The 12,942-nt window shown below is 38.7% G+C and overlaps 1 pseudogene; it reads left to right on the top strand.

The window, feature by feature from the left end:
• The first annotated feature begins 10,938 nt into the window (after positions 1-10,938).
• Positions 10,939-11,982, top strand: LOC148037304 (uncharacterized; annotated as a pseudogene).
• The last annotated feature ends 960 nt before the right edge of the window (positions 11,983-12,942 follow it).

Raw genomic sequence — 12,942 nt, 5'->3', positions numbered from 1 at the left:
CTTCTTTTAGTTGAAATGGAAGTGAAATTTTAAGTATAAATGATAAATAGTGTTAGATAGATTAACCCTTTTAATTTTTAAGTGTTAAATTAGTAGAAAGAATTTAATTGTTACATTATATGAATCAAAGTGATGGAAAAATGATGAAGAATAAGCTAAAAACTATATTTTTGGCTCTATTTAGTGAATATTAAGAAATTTAAGTATCATTAATGAAAATTAAGTTAAAATTTTTGAAATATATAAAAAATAATCCATAAATGAAATCTTACAATTAAATGATGCATACATTGAAAGATATGATCGTTTTATTTTTTTAAATGGTAGTTTTTTCTATAATGAATGATAATTAAGAAAAGAATAATAAAAATATATTAAAATAGAGTTAACACATGGATAGAGGGACTTTCTTGTGAAGTTTCAATCACTATGGAGTTCTAGTTAAAAATATATATAATATTTAATTGAGAAAATGATAAAATTTAGGTTATTTTTAGTGTGTAATTAGTAAGTATTCGAAGAAAATGATGAAAGTTATTTACAAATTTTTTTGTGTAGGTTCTATTTGTATGAGAAATATTTGATTAAGAGGGTTTTTAGTTTCTATGTATTTGGATAATTATTGTGAATATTTCTATTTTTTAAAGATAGAAATAAGAAAACATTAATAAGTCAATATAAGAGAAGTATTATTGAGAAGTATAAAAAGATACTCTATTCATTATTTTGGTAGAATACATGAATAAAATTTCATATTAAATGGACATTGTTAAAAGAAGGTACTTTGTTTATGAAATATTATTTAGGAGAGAAATGATAATTAGTGGATATTAGAGATTATATCAAAGTATAAATGAATGACAAGGATGCAATAAAGGTTGTATGTTGAGTATTATCTCTCATTTAAAACTTGAAAAGATTAGACTCAAAATGTTGGTGGATTTAGTTCAAAATGGGAGAGTTAAGGTGTGAAACTAGAGAGTGTTAATAATTAAAATGGATATGCTAAGTTAAGTTTGTATTAGACTACGTATGTATAATTAGGCTATCATTTTCATTATCAATTAGAAACCAACAAGACTCTTTTAGTCCACCTTTGAATATTAATTAGCATAATGGATTCACACATAGCCATTTTGCCTATATTAATCTAGGGGGCTCTTAAGGGGCGTCATTTTTTGTGCCTTTATTTTAGGAGGGGAAAGCATGTTAACTAAGGAGAGGAGCGGGTTGTCTAGGTTGTTTTCAGTAATTTTAAATAGATTAAAAAAAATTATCAAGGTTACAAAAGACACATTAAAAGGAATATAAAAGAAGGAAAGATCTCATAGATTTTTGAATTATTCAACCTAAAACCTCTTCCAAAGTGCAATATCCCCAAAGAGTAAACACGTAATAAACCACCACAAGAATGGCAATAGTTACATATGAGGAGTCTTCCCTGAGAGGTAGGGAGAAGCTATAGAGCTTAGGGTTAGAATTCTACACCTACTTGATCTATTCATCAGACCTTAGTTATTTTAAGACTTGACAAGAGAGGTTACAAAATATAATATCTATAAAGTGAAACAAGTGGGCTTTTGATGAGCCACTACAATATACCTTTTCTATAAGGCTTCTTTCCTAAAATACCAATATTCAACAAGTTATCATAGATAAGGCTAGGGACACCGAGTTAGTAGATGGGGATAAATACTTTGACTCTCAATTGTTAATTGACATTAATAAATTGTGCACTTGGAATTGGATGTTCCAAGACAAAGCAAAAGGAATTGGCTTGCTAGCATTGCACTTCAAACTAGTCGATGAAATTCAATCAACATGATTAGCATAAAAGACCTTAGAGTCATATAAGTCCTTTAGGAGAATAGAATAGATTGGGCCTACATGTCTTCATGAATAGTAATGAAATACATTAGATTAAGCTTTGACACATAGGAAGCTAGGGAAGTGGATGAAATAATAGATTTAGTAGAAAAAAAGGGTGATGATGTACCCTATGGGGTTGGAAATAAGGAACTACCTTGAGTCTACATAAACAAGGGCTTCTACAATTCAAGTTGATGAAGGGTGTGTGAGATAGAGAAAGCTACTAAGTACAAAAGTAAATGAGCAAAAGTTAGAAACTTACATGCAACGAGAGAAAGCTACTAAGTACAAAAGTAAATGAGCAAAAGTTAGAAACTTACATGCAACGAGAGAGCAAGAAGAAGATTGGAAAAGAGAATTGAAAGGATATATGAGGAGTTACAAAAATTGAATGTTAAGTTACAAAATACCTTGAAACATGGGTTAGACTTATCGTTAGAATTCAAAAAAGTCTTTGGAGAACCATATTCTATTGCAACTAAGTTAGATTATGATTGGGAGAGGCAAGAAGGGACCTCTGAGGGAATGAGTGGCACCAATAAGGGTAGCTAGAAGGAGTAAGTGTGAATGAAAATAAAGAAGAGGATAGAAAAGAAGAGGGTCAAATTAACAATGATGAATTTATGGGTTCTAATAACAATTCCACTAAAATTGTAGGATATTAGTCAAAAGAAACCTCCATTGATCAAAAGATGAAGGATAACAATATAGATAGCTTTACAAAATATTGGGGTCTTAGTAGAATATACCCAAAAGAGCAAGTTCTAGTCTTTGAAGATCTACAAGAAGTATTAAGAGTGTTATATATGGATATGAGAGCACATGTGCAACTTACAGATTTGACAAAATATTGTGGTAGTTGGGATGACGATCCAGATATGCATGCCCAGTGGTTCGAAGTAACATGCATAGAAAATGAGATTATTGATGATGATCAAAAACTTAATATATTTTGAGCAACTTTGAAAGACGAGGTAGCCTTATGGTATGGGGACCTTCGTATTGCCACAAGGGCTACTTATGTAGTGTTAAGAGAGGCATTCTTAAATAAGTTTAGGCGGCAAGGTTTTAGGACTGTTTAGGTTTAGAGTCTAACTATCTATTACAGAATCCATGAGAGATTGTGGAACATTATATTGAAAAGATGGAGATACTAATAAGGACGATGGGAAAAAAATCCCCCTCTAAGGATATACAAAAACAAAAAATTATTGAGGGATTACAAAAAACTATTAGGAAACATGTAAGTCTTAAGTGACCAACAAATTTGGCGGATGCAAAGATAGAAGCATGATGGTGGGAGGAAGTTCAATTAGGACACTTGAGGAGGAGGGGTTATACACTAATCCTTGATTAGTTACCTCAAGTATGTCACTATCTATGGTAGCTAGCACACCCTATGTAGGAGCTCCAGTAGCTCCTTAGGTTGCGTATATGAAAAGTATAGATGTAGCACCATCATCAACGCCATACTTAGGATCAAATCCATATATGGTATATTCAATATAGCCCTCACCATCAACAATCACTATATCTACAAGATGGATTCTAGATGAGTTTAAGGTAGCCAAGTTGATAGCCAAACCTTTGGCCAACATAAAAAATGAAATTTTAGTTGAGATAAACCCCAATGTGAAGGGAGTTTATAATGTCATCCAACCTACTAGTGTAATGGAACCAAACACAGTATCTAGTCAAAGGAATCCCACACCACCAAGGTCCAAGACCTAGTGTGGAAAACGTCATGGTTTTGGTTGCTTAAAAATAGAATGCCCCACACCAAGTAGAGTGGTTTCTTATTAACTGAGGAATCTTTTTGTGGGTATTGTTTGAGAAACAATCATGTAGAAGATCACTATTGGGTTAAGTAAACTTAGTTATGATAGCAAGCAACCCAAATGTAAACAAATTATAACTATATGGGTAGTCAAAATGCGACTTATCTGATAGAACCTCCTAACAAACCATTTATGCCTAGAGGTATGCCTACTCAATGTACACCTCCAATACCAAGGAATCACGAGCAAGGAGGATATTTTCAAAATGAAAGGAGGCCCTCACCATATAGACACCCTAATTTCATGAGGAATAATAGTGCAAGAACAAGTGTAGTGTGTTGGAGGAGATAGGAGCAACATGGACACGTGGTTAGATTTTTTTCAAAATGAGCTGAAGAGTAAGTATTATGTTCCTTTTTGCACAAAGTGTGGTTGTGAAGGCCATTATGAAAAGGATTGTTTAAGGGAAGATACATATTCACAAATCCAAGATAAGGATAAATCTCTTACTAATTCGGCACAAAACTTAATAGAGATTGTAGAGGACTTGGAAATAAGACAAAATAAGAAAAAACATATCACTTTTATGTAAGACAGTCTCCTTTCAAAATATTCAGAAGATCATCAAATAGAGAAACAAGTGACATATTTACAACCTAATTCAAAAAAGTAACCTATTTCTAATGCTCCTCCCCCCCCTGCCCTCCCGCTTCCGCATGGGAATGACCTTCCCCCCCTTAATAATGAAAAATAATTGGAATTCTTTAAAACCTTCCCCCCTTGTTGTCTCCAATAGGTGGCGAGGGGGAAGAAGTTGATGTGGCGGGGAGAGAGGATGACAGTGAGGGGAAGGAGGGTGACGATGACACCGACGAGGGAGAAGAAGTAGCTGTCGACGTGGATGAGGATGATGATGACAAAGCAGGAGAAGAAGGCGATGTTAATGATGAATGGAGGCCACGGGCCTACCACATTCTCGCCGCCGTGTAGAGAGGGGCAGCCCACCAACTCTGGCCTCCCAGATGGAGGCTTGAGGCCACCTTCCCCCCCTAACTATCAGTTTCCCCCCCAATAATACCACCTCTCCCCCTATAAAGCCCCCCTCCCATCGTAAAGAAAAAGAAGAGAGGATACCACCCTTGCTGCCATTGAGAGAGAGAGAGAGAGAGAGAGAGAGAGAGAGAGAGAGAGAGAGAGAGAGAGAGAGAGAGAGAGGGGAGGGAGGGAGGGAGGGAGGGATAGAGAGAGGGAGGAAGAGAGAGAGGGAATGAGGGTGATATAGAGGGTGAGAGAGTGAAAGAAAGAATAGTCCAAGGGGTTCCCTTCCCTTCCCCTCCTTAGAGGGTGGCCACACACGTTCTTCTTCTCCCTATCTTCCAGTGCGTTTAACCCCCATCTCCCCGCAAGTTTAACTCCCATCGCAATTGAGAAGAGTCGCCCCAGCACACTATCTCTCTGACGAGAGACAAAGAGGAAGAGAGAGATTCATAAGCCGAAAGTATGGCCCCCAAATAGAGGGAGACACGTACCAATGGTAATCTCACATCCAATAGTGGAGCTGCCGGCTAGGACATTATTACTAATACAATTACAATGTCAGGTATGGATAATTCATATCCGAATATCCAGGTACTATTTGCCATCTTCTCTATTCGTGAGTCATAGGCTATGACACTTCAGCATGCGCATGAATTCTTGTAAAGGGGTAGCTTGAATTTATTCCTATTGTTATGATTTTGGCATTTTGATTGTTCAATTTTAACCTAACTTAGTTGCATATGGCTTATTTGTTGATAGAGCAACTATAAGGAAGAATTAGTCAAGGGTTATGAATGACATAGTCGTAAAAGAATGACATTAAAAGATTGTGCATACAAGTGCTAGGTTAAAGCTTAGTCAAGGGTTACAAATAACATAATTGTCAAAAGAATATAATATTAAGAATTGTGAATAGAAAGTCCTAATTTAAAGTTTGGATACTTCAAAAGTACTTAGCCCAAGAGCCCAAATATTAAAAAAACCTAGATTCTAGCTCAATGCAAGGCTTGTCGAAGTCTAGTTACTTGGGATCACCTCACACTTATCTTATCAATATTTACACGTTAGGCCTATAATATATTTGATATATGAGAACAATTTCTTGTTTGGGGATCAAAAAGAGAACAAACTAGAGAATAAGAGATAGAAGAGAAGAAGAAGAATAGACAATAGGTACACAAGATAAAGACCAAGCTCAATGAGTCAAAGCACTATGTATCGATAGAACCTGAGAAGATAAATGCAATCCTTGTCTAGGACTACTCAAAAGCAATCGCCAAGCATTAGATCTCCTGGAGCTCCTTGGCAGACCAAATATACACACCAAACATTAGCTTCTTCTCTTCTGCTCAAACCGCAAATCTGATGGTTCTGTTGACTTTGAAAGGGGGGTAAAACCTTAGGATATCTACTCAGTATTCTTCAAAATCACTCCTTCTCCTTGTTGGGAGTGATATTTGTTGCCTTTAAACTACAATCATGCACTACAAGAATTTGGAAACCCTTTCTTTTTGCATGAGATCTCCCAAAACTAGCTGAAAAGCCACTTGCTTTTTTTTACACATCACCCTATTCTAAAATTTTCTACATATTTTTAGGATATTTACAAGAAATAATATCTAAAATATCAAAAATAGACTAAAATTACCCAAGAATCCTATATTTTGGAACTAACCATACTATGGATACTAGCACTAATGACTAAGATGACATTGACTCTCTAGATCAATAAGAAAGTTGGATGATGATACACTCCTCGACTGTTAGGTCATCTCAACTCTCGAGTCAATAGACTCTATTGTCCAATTCACTTGCCTAAGGATCTAGCAGAATGTCTTATAGCTAGGGCTAGGCCCTACAGGATCAAGGAAAATCAAATTTTGTCAAAAATTGACATTTGATTTTCTTGTCCGATTTGCAGGTTTTTGGTTTGATTTTGGGAAGGGTTGTTCGAGTCTGATTCATCAGAATCCGATGTTCACACTGTCCGATTTTTTAGGTTGTATGATTTTGGACTGGTTATGGTTTATCCAATAGGACTATCTAGTTGCGTGCAATTTTGAAAGTCGGACAACTTTGAGACAGACAGATGGTTCGATTATGGGAATTGGAGGGTCTAAATACTATGGTGAAAAGGGACACAGACGTGCCAAAAATCTGTCTCAATGCTCCTCATGCATCATCCTAGTCTCTGGCAAGCTCCAAGATCAAGCAACAAGGTCTCAGTGATCAAAACAACTCACCTATAGCCTACAAATGAGCCTAGTCACACAAATCAAAGCACTCCTTGCTTGACTACTGCCTTGCAACAAACCTATCCAACTCTCTCTCTCTCAACTTTGAATGCATAAATTAGCTTCCCTTTTCTCTCTTAACTTCTTAATCCCTAGTTATTTAGTCTTCCACTCCCCTTCTCTCTTTCCTCTCGCAATGCATTGAAGCCCCTTTTTCTCCCTATTTTATCATGTTTATAGTAGTAATCCTATTATTTGTTTCTCTCTTTTTTAAAAGTTTTTCATACCTAAATACATCCAAATTACAAATAAACACTCAAGGTAATCCAATCTACTCGCCTAAACCTAAACAACTAGAAAACTTGCTTGCAAAAGAGATCAAACAGCCTTTGGCTTGCTTCCTACTATCTCAACCATCAATTTAGGACACAAACTCCACTCCAATCTTGATTCCGACTCACAAGCACTCAAAGCTTGAATCTGTTGGTTTTGGAAATGGAACCAAAATGTGTGAGCATCTCACTCCATTGCCAAGACCCACGAACCGCTTATCATTTCAAGTGTTTCAAGTCAAGTGCAATGGCTACCTCTCACATAGTCACACGTGCTCTCACATCTACAGGTGTAGTGAGCTTACCTTCATGCCCGATCGAGTTGCCTCCTCCCAAAAGCTTTCTGGTAGCTCTATGATCTAAGGTGGAAGCTCAAGAAAGATCCTCAAGCTCCAAGCTCTAAGCTACATTAATGCACGTGAGATAGGAGATGGAAAGAAAAGAGAAGAAGAAGAGAGGAGAAGATGGAGAGCTTCTCTACCATAGTCCCTCACCCTCACAGACTTACTTTCTCACTCCCTCATACTCCCTCTCTCAAGAACAAGTACAAGTAAGAGTAAGAAGAAGAAGATGAAGATGAAGAAGAAGAGAGCTAGCTTTGGCCATACACAAGAATGAGCTTCTTCATTCACTTTTTGCCTTTTTATACATGCCCTACTCCCCTTGGGTGCCCATATTTTTTTTACATGATCGACCACTTTAGCCTAGGTCCTCTTTCCCTATTCCCTTCCTAGCTAAATTGTTCCTTTATCCATGCCCTTCTACATTTACAAATTGCACAGGAGGGAGCCTGGCACTCTTTTACAAGGACTTAGGGTGTGCTTTTATATTTAAAATGAGTCTTTTTCCTTTTGCATTTGCCTTGGAGTTTTGAGTTTGCTTCTTGCAATCTTGGCTCTTTTCCTCCAATTTTACTATTGGGCTACCTTTTTCTACTTTTTCTTCCATATTTTTAATTTTCTTTGCTTTCTTTGCACTAAGGTTAACAATTATCATAAGTATGAGTAGATTGATTGCCATGGTAGATTATATCAATGAGGCTTGGATTTATACATTATATTTTGATAGAGCTTCTCAAGGACCTACTAAGCATGCGAGTGTTGGGGTTCTCATAAAAGATCCCCATCATTGAGTGGTTTTGAAAATGGTAGTATATTTAGGCATTGCTTTTATGAATAACATGCTGGAATATAGTGCCTTGATTATGGTGCCGAATCTAGCCAGACATGGTGGTATTCACTAGTTATTGATGAAAGGTGACTCGCAGTTAGTGATAAACCAATTGAATGGGGCCTATAGAGTGTAAGGGATCCCATTCTAAGGATGTATCATCGTGCAACCTTGGACGCCCTTGAGATCTTTGAGGCAGTGACTTACCAGTTGATTCTCCAACAGTGGAATCACTTGGTAGACTCACTATCTCATCATGCATTTGTTGAAGATATATTTATTAACTATAGTTTTGAGGATTTTCTACAATTGCCTCCTGACGTTAGTCCAAGGCTACTATTGGGATTGCTTGCAGGCATGTCCTATTTTGACCATTGATGGTTAGTATGGGTTATGAGTCAAGTAGCAATTGACTATCTTCAAATTCTATCATGGATGCATCAAATCATTCAATGGCATATTTGTAGGACACCCCTTTCTATCTATGCAAGAGGTTAGCTAATAATTTAATGAATTTTGTACAGGTCTTGTTAGTAGCCCACCCCCTTGGTCTAGTTTTGTGCTTTAGTGTGGTTTATGTGGGGATAAGGATTTGTTTTTAGTAGTAGGATAGTGAATTATGTGCTTTATGGTCACATTTTGTTAGGCCAAGAGGGCTATTTATTTTGCATTGAAATGGACTTATCTCATTAGGCCAAGAGGACCATTTGTTTGTTTGGTACAGGTGCAGTTAATGGGTTTTTGTTTTAGTGTTGCACTAAACAGACTCAACAAAGACCTGAAGAGAGCCTCTTGTTGTGCCGAAGCTTCTTATGGTGGCAAAGTCCAAGTGATGTTCTTCCTTTACAAGTTCTTTCCCTTTATGTTGTATGTATATATGTACTCAGAAATTTTTTCTTTTTGTGGGGGACTGGCATTCAAGGCATGAAGTCCCAAGGTTAGGTTAGGTGTGTCTGGGAAGGTGTGAGCAATTTTCCACTTCCTGTGAAGATGTTGGGCACTCTAAGTGTTGTTTTTGTGAGTAGTCCTAGTGACCCTATTTTGCTAGCCTACTAGGTAGTTGTTTGTAGGAATCTCTATGAGCTGTGAGGTAACTAGGGAAGCCTACCTAATGAAAAGAGAACAAATAATGACTATATTTAAAAAACCTATATAAAATATTGTAGTGTGCACATAGTTAGCTCAATACTCAGAAATTCCCCCATGGTGTTGGGCGTCCTCTTTCATTATGTAGCCAGGGCTCAATGTACATCAAGAAAGGTTCTCCTCAAGGAGTCATAATTGCCTAACTATCGAGGGCTCTACTTGTGGACCAGCCACACTACACCTCCCCCTTGAAAAGAAAACTGAGCTATTGGGATGGAATAGTAGTAGCTGGATGACAGGGCTTCATCCGCACCACATGTGCAGTGGTAACAGCTTTGTTGGATTTGCGTTGTAGCCTGTATGTGTAGGACCTGATGTGCTGGAGTACTGTGTATGGACCTAGCCATCTGTGGAGGAGAGATTCACTTAAGCCTGGTCGTCGTATTGGGTGATAGAGCCAGACTTGATGACCTATCTGATACTCGCGATGCTGGCGGCCTTGATCATACTGTCTTTTTTGTTTCCTTTGTGCATGCTGAAGGTTAGCTTGTAGGGAGCTTCGAAGTAATGGTTGCACATGCTGCAAATGTTGTAACCATTTGACTGCATCTTGCCGAGTAGGTTGTAGTTTGTTGAGATCAATGTCAGGTGGAAGATGAGGGTCCCGTCCATACATGGCTCGAAATGGGCTTACTTTTGTGGAGGTTTGAACTGTTGTGTTATAGGCATGCACTACATAGGGTAACACTTGATCCCAGGTTTGATGTAAGGGATCTACGTAGGCTGCAATAACTTGTTTAATCGTCCTGTTGAGACGCTCGGTTAGGCCATTCATCTGAGGGTGGTAGGGGGATGAAAACACTTGATTAATTCCTAAGCTTGCGCTAAGCACCTGCATGATTTCTCCTGTGAACTGTTTGCCCTGGTCATATAGCAACTACTGAGGGCATCCATGGGAAAAAATGATTTTTTCTAGTAGGGTCCTGGCTACTGTTGTCGCTGTCGCATCAGGAACAGCCTGTGCTTCACACCACTTTGTCAGATATTCTGTCATGACGACAATGTATCTATTGCCATCCAAGGAGGTTGGGAATGGGCCAAGCAAATCCCATCCCAACATTTGGAAAGGTTCCTGAACTTGTATGGGTTCTAAAAATCCTACATTTGCTGGAGGACTTTTGGTTAGCTGGCATGTTCCACAATTCTGAACAAATTGAGAGATTGTATTCCTCATTTGTGGCCAATCAAAGCAAGATTGCATGCATTGCAAAAGGCGATGGAAACTCAGATGACCTGCTAATGGGTGTGAGTGATAATACTCTAGATAAGGGATCCATAGAGACGCGGGGTACCAACTTTCCCTCTGTGCACACTCTGTCCCTTCAGCGCCCTACACTGTTCTTCAGCCTTGTAAGAGACCTGGTGATCGAGATGAGCCACTCTGTTTCACCCCGTCAAACCCCTGGCTCTCCCCAATTTGAGGACGCATCAATGAATCCCTAGTTTGGGGTGCCCACCCTTCACATGGAGCAGCTTTTTCACGCTATTAGTGATTTGATTGTCCAAGTGAATCAGACGAATCAAGCCCTGCTAGGCCAGAATCACACTAATCAGACTATCCTTAATCACTTAGTCACCCCAAATCATACCCTTCTTGATCCCAAAATCCATCCCAAACCTTTTTTAGGTTTACCCACAGAGGATGTTCTTACTTGGTTAGATCATTTTCAGAACGTGGCTACCTACCACAATTGGTCAGCCAATAAACAGGTCATGGAAGCTAGTACTTTGTTTGAAGGAGTGGTTGCTACCTGGTACATACAGCAGTCACAAGAAGTAAAGCATGATTGGAATACCCTCAATTCAATGTTGATACAAGATTTTGCCCATAGTAATATAACTTAGACAGCCCTACAGCAGCTGAAGTCCCTCAAGCAACATCATATTGAGCCTGTAGCTCAATTCGCAATAAAGATGACACAACTCTTACTGCGAGCAGATCCAACGATGTCAGAGGAGATGAAACTCTTCTTCTTGTGGCCTCGACTACGACATGACCTCTCAAGAAGAGTATGTGATCAAGGGCCAACCTTTTTCCACTCTGCGATTCAGATTGCTCAGAGAATAGAAGGCAGTGACAGATCTGATGAAGTTCCATCCTTTCATCCTCCACCCATCCCAACCACTATTCACCCATCTGTGGATACTACATCACCAATGGATGTTGATGTACAAAATGTGCAGGTTAATCACAGGCAGCAACAACAACAATTGAGTTTTTGAAACCCCTCATATCCTAACTGTCGTTCCCTACTGGAGCAGGATGCTCAAGGGAGACCTAAATGCTTCTACTATAACTATTACGGGCATGTCAAAAGGCATTGCCGTCGCTGGCTTGCCACTCAACAACTGCAAAATTCACAGGTGGCTGTCGCTGATTCTGCAACTCTGGCAGCCTTGCCGGAAAACCTTTGAGCGGGTGGCTAATGGAAGACCCCCACCCGTAGTTCCAAGCCACAATCTCTTCCAGCCCCGCTAGGTATGCTCTACTATTGTCCACTTGCATGACACTACTCATGAGGCCCTTTTAGATTCAGGGAGTACCATTTCTTCTATTAGCTCTCATTTAATCACTCAATTAGGCCTTCAGACATCCTCCACCACTCCAATTTCTGTTTTGTTTGGGGATAACAAGGAATTGTATACATCCAATACATTAGCTCATTGCACTTTTTCCATTTCCAATAACACTTTCCAGCATCAGTTTTATGTCCTCCCGAGACAACTTTTTCCTATCACTCTAGGTTGTGATTGGTTCATCAAACAGAAAGCACGTCTCCAGTTTGACACTCATCATCTAGTTCTTCCTCAGGCCCTCCCAATACCTTTACTTTATTCCCAAGCTAGACCCAATTTTGTCCAAACCCAATGCACTATCATTGATGTAGAGACTCGATCCATAGACATCAGATCACTCCTGCGTAAGTTCCCTACCCTCTTCCAAAAACCCATAAAAACTTCTACAGTCAATCTTCACCAATCTTCACCATCCATACCCCGCATCTCCACCAATGTAGTGTGCACATAGTTAGCTCAATACTCAGAAATTCCCCCATGGTGTTGGGCGTCCTCTTTCATTATGTAGCCAGGGCTCAATGTACATCAAGAAAGGTTCTCCTCAAGAAGGAGTCATAACTACCTAACTACCGAGGGCTCTACTTGTGGACCAGTCACACTACAATATAGAGGTGTATAGAAATAGCTTCTAACCCCTTGAAAATAAGAAAATAAAGAGAGAAAAATCTTAAGAGAAGATGATCATTCCCTTTTAAAGGCCTAGAAGGTTCCTAGGGATGAGGGCCCTGGGTTGATGCCTTGTTTTCCTAGGGGTGACATTCAGCTAGAAAAGAAAATAAATAAGGATGGTTGGAGTGA

The sequence above is a fragment of the Lygodium microphyllum genome, chromosome 4, assembly GCF_053477565.2.
Source record: "Lygodium microphyllum isolate KBCC chromosome 4, Lygodium_microphyllum_v1.1.10, whole genome shotgun sequence".
Taxonomy (NCBI): domain Eukaryota; kingdom Viridiplantae; phylum Streptophyta; class Polypodiopsida; order Schizaeales; family Lygodiaceae; genus Lygodium; species Lygodium microphyllum.
Note: the sequence above shows the minus strand (reverse complement) of the source record. Positions and strands in the feature narration are given on the sequence as shown.